The sequence below is a fragment of the Odontesthes bonariensis genome, chromosome 13, assembly GCF_027942865.1.
Source record: "Odontesthes bonariensis isolate fOdoBon6 chromosome 13, fOdoBon6.hap1, whole genome shotgun sequence".
NCBI classification, from domain to species: domain Eukaryota; kingdom Metazoa; phylum Chordata; class Actinopteri; order Atheriniformes; family Atherinopsidae; genus Odontesthes; species Odontesthes bonariensis.
In genome coordinates this window covers 23,516,254-23,520,962 of record NC_134518.1, presented here as the reverse complement: position 1 = coordinate 23,520,962, position 4,709 = coordinate 23,516,254, and positions in this window count along the sequence as shown.

Here is a 4,709-nt window from a genome sequence, read left to right as displayed (position 1 = left end):
AACCATTTGATATAGAGCAGCTATGAAACATAAGTCCATTTTTATCTCCATTTAGAAACACAAATGAAGAATTTGCATTACGAAATAACATTGGAAAAAAAATGAAAATACAGTTCACATCTTTGCTTTTTAAAAATATTTACATTATTCTTATTACAGAGAAACAGTTGGTCGTGGACATGAAGAATCTGATCCTTCGCGGATGAAAAGAGTTATGTGAGAATTATTGAAAAGTTTTTCAGCTTATGTCAGATGAATAGAATTCGCAAGAACAATCACAAAGTAATTACTTCCTTTTTCATGCTTTTTTGTAAGTTTAGCTATTTTTTGAGAATGCCATCTGTTTATATGTTTCTTTGTAATTCTTTCCCATTGTTTTTACCTTTGCAAGGCTTAATGCGCAGCATCAAAAGACAACGAGCTTCATCAGCCCACTCTTTCAATGCTGTATTTAATTAGCAAGATTCACTTATTTCAAGTCTTTTTATTTCTTCAAGGGACATTGTCTAGAATGGGACGCTCTCGTTATAATCAAATAGTCAGCAATGATAACTGGAATCACAGTTTCTGATCAAACACTGTGACTCAAATCTGAAGTTTCTCTAAGACTGAAGTGTAAAACTTCTCTGAGTTTACGATATGAAAGGCCGCCATCTGTTTTTTGTGTTTGTCTGAAGAGAGGACATTGAACTGTCAGCAGTGTCCCTCCTACTAATCAGGATTGTTAGACATCCCCACAACACAAATCTTCAACTCTTTACCAATCTTTTGTATTGTATTTACATCAGGAGGTCAACTGTGGTGGAAGTACGAACACTAAATATTTGCTTTTTGATGAAAATAGAGCCCGTATCAGTTGTTTTATTTAAGCCACTGTCTGTATTCTTGTTTAAAAAATGAATTCCAGAGAGAAAAACTAATTGCAGCATTGTTGCAAAGTAATGGTTTTAAAAAATAAAATGCTCTTCATTTTCGTCATATTTAAATTCTTCCATTTTTTTTCTTTTCCCCCTTCTTTCTTAACTTAGATTATCACTGTACAACATCCAAAATGTATTGACTTCAACTCAAGTTAAGAAACTTTGATCAGCGGGGAGCAATGCTGGGGAAAAAAAAGAAAAATACGAATCTTATCCTTCAAATCTCAAAGACTACTTTCTCACAAGACTTCCCAAAGTTAACCCAATCCTTTACGAGAAAAGAAGAATAAAAAAAATGAAGGCTTCCATGTTTGATTCTATGAATGCTTTCAACAGAAAAGACTAAACAGACTTACATATGTAACTGTCAAATTTAAGTCATCTCAAAACTCGCAGTCCAAGCTGAAAATATTTATGTAGTCACGCTTTATAAAACTAAACTCATTTAAATTTGCCGTTATTTGATCTAAAATGCTGTTCTCAACCTTGGACAAATTGTAAATAGTTTCATGCCAAAGAAATAAATTACACGAGTATTAAAAGTTAGTGTGAAACTTTGATGTTAGGAAACTGATGATAGAGAGAGAAACTTACGCACTGCAGCGCATACCTGAAATATTAAAGGTTAGAGCAACATTTAGCTTTGAAATCAATTGTTAAAACAATGTAAAATTCAACAGTTCCGTATCCAGTGTGCTTAAATGTCATGAAACGTCAACCTTTTAACATGATGCTTTTCTGCAGCAGCAAGAGCATCCGCTCCATCTTCCTTCTCCTCTGTTAGCTTAGCAACAGCAGCCATTTTGTTTGCAGTTACATTGGTCGATTTGTCTTTCTCAGGGCATGCCATTTTTCTTTGAGATTCTTGTCGGGAGATGGTACCACCTATTTCATTTGTTATTTTGCGAGAGCGACGTCTCTTAATTTGAGCCTTTAACCAAGATATCAAGTGGAATATGTGGCTTGTATCAGGCATGTGCTGTGCATGTCCAGAGCAGTGGTGCTCTTATTTTCTGCTCAGAAGGTGCCAAGTGGTGTTCAGTATTAACCACATGGCTGTCACACAAAGGCACATACATACTAGACACTCATGTGCAGTCACATTAAGTCCGAGTTTGCACGCACACAAGCTCACACAGACACACGCAAAAACAGAAACACGCACACACACACGTTTATAAATAAGATGAGTCGATCTCTTTCTTAGAGCCTGCGTCAACCACCCGCTGCTCCCACCGACACACTACATAGACATCCGACCACAGGATGTATAAACCCAGCTGTCCAGAGGTCACCTTGGCTTATTTACTTGTCTGGAGTGGATTCACAGTTGCAAAGTGGTCCACCGCCATCCATAACAGCTCACCTACCAACCTGTGTTCAGCTCTCATCTCTAAACAGGAACGTTAGTCAGGATTTAATGGTAAGTAGCACAATCTGTACTTTTTATCCGAGTCTGCTGTGCTAAAGAGATAAAAACTGATGGATAGAACTGCTTAAGACTGCTCTTTCCTGTGTCTTTAAATGCTTTCAAAGTCGGTAATTTACACTCATTTCATTAATTAGTAATCATTCTACCAATTAATATCTTCCTTTTCAACTTTGGTAGAATAATTCACGAAAAGTCATTAAATTTTTAGTTTAGCGTTGCACAGTAGTAGTTGGCTTAGGCTACCAAGACACTACTATAAGACACTTCCCTCAATTTCTTCCCTGAGCCCGAGCTAGAACTGAACCTAATGTATGTGTTTTAGATAAATAATTTCACTACATCTTTATGAAACAGCAGCTGCAACGCCACCACACAAAGGTCAATAAATGCCTTTTTTACAACCAAAACAGGCTCAAGTGTTATCTGTCTCTGTGTTTTAGAGATTCCGGGGCCAGTTGTCAATTTACAGGCCCAATCACCAACCTCGAATATATGATACGCATATTCATACTTGGTACTAACTTTGTGACCGCATTCTGTTGTAGACACCTCTGAACACACACAAAGATACAGACATGCACACAGAGACACTCACCTTTGCTCTGCGGAGACACCCCATAGTAAAAACACTGGAGTCTCATCTAATTCTGATATGGTCCAAAATGTCCAAGTTATTGAGACTAAAGAGTAAAAAGACTGGGAATGAGGCCCACAGAAAGGGCTTTGTGTGTTTCCAGAGAGCTGCCCTGACCACCCTGGTAAATATAGGAGAGCAAATCCTTTTCAGATTGAGAGTATGACATGGGACTGCCACATAAATCAGTGCAGGCCCTGCCTGGCAAAGGCTGGGAACGCCATGGGAGTGGTAGGCGGCTCTACGGTGAGGTTTTTGGGGAAGGATTATGGATTGAGACGTACAGCTGGGAGGCTAAAGTTACACTTTTCATTACCACTTCGAGGGGGTCTTGGCTGCCTGGAAGCCAGTGAGATTTGTGAAGACCTCTTTCTCCCCCTGGAACGGTTGTAATTCTGCAGGCACATTCTTCACCTGAGGATAATTGTTTTTGATATGGCAAGAACAATTTGGTGAAACGAGATGGGAAATGCTTTTTTTTTCTCTTTTTTTTGCCAGTGGAAGAATTAAAAAAAAAAAGAAAAAAGGAGAGGGTATTGTGGAAAGTCCTCATTCACCAAAAGACCAGAGTAAAGCGAGAGCAGTATGCCCCCTTCTGGCTCTTTTCTTCTCTCCCTCTTTTCTTCTTCTTTTTTCCCTGGCGTCTGGAGATGTGAAGAAATGTCTTTTGATCAGCTCTGACAGAGCCTGGGCCATGTGAAGAGGGTGGCTAGCAGGACTCTGCCAGTACATGCAAGGCAAAAATGTTCCTAATAAGAGAGCAATAAACTAACGAGTGCTGTGTGTCTGTCTGATCCACATTCTGGGTACCATTTGTGCCAGCACACCCAGTGCTTTCTGACGTGTTCCCCAACTCTCGTCAGTCTTTAGACTGACTGCCAGGTCACTGCATTTCACCTGCACAGTCCCATATGCTTTCGCCAGTGCTTCAAAAGTCTGGAATTTAGAACCACTACAAAATTGAAAGTGGTTATATTTCTAGCTCTAATTTGATACATGTTGGAATAATGTATTTGCTCAGAATTTGCACAGTTTGTAATACTTCTGGTTCTGGCTGAAAATATGTAGTCCTGTAAAGTGCATGGTTGGTTCGGAGCAAAGCAAATTTGTCTCACCTTTCTTTTACAACATCAACTTGGGTCATTTCCACAACTGACTGCCTCCATTGGGTGTGCAGGTTTGAAATGGTCACATATCAGCAGGCTATGTCTCAGTAGGGTGGATTTTCTGGTACTCTATACAGCACAACAAGGAGATAGTTACCTCTCACAGCTTCTCAATGCAGGCCAAATAAACACATCACCTCCACTGCAGGGGGAGGAGGACAACAGCACAGCTGCCAATTCCTTCTCTTTATCCCAGCCTGCAGGAGCACCAGCCAAGTCCACAATGCTGCAGGGCATCCCAAGCATGAACAGGTGCTCTGTTGGTGGAGTTGGGCCTAGTCTTGGGCTTGTCTCTGAGTTGGTGCTAAGTGCTAGATGTGTGAGGGCTGGTGAGGACAGGCTGGCCAGACTTTCATGTGTATTGGTGAGTTCTGGGCTCAGCACTGGTAATTATGGTGGGGAGAAGGCGATTAGGCAGTGCTGAACAGCCCAATGAGGGGGACGCGCCCACGCCCAGCGGGGAGGGGAGTTCTTCCACAGGAGGGACCAATCAAGTGTGAAGCAGAGCGCAGACCCTGGGCCTTGGTTCAGTGGGAAAAGCCTTGGCCACTGGTTCA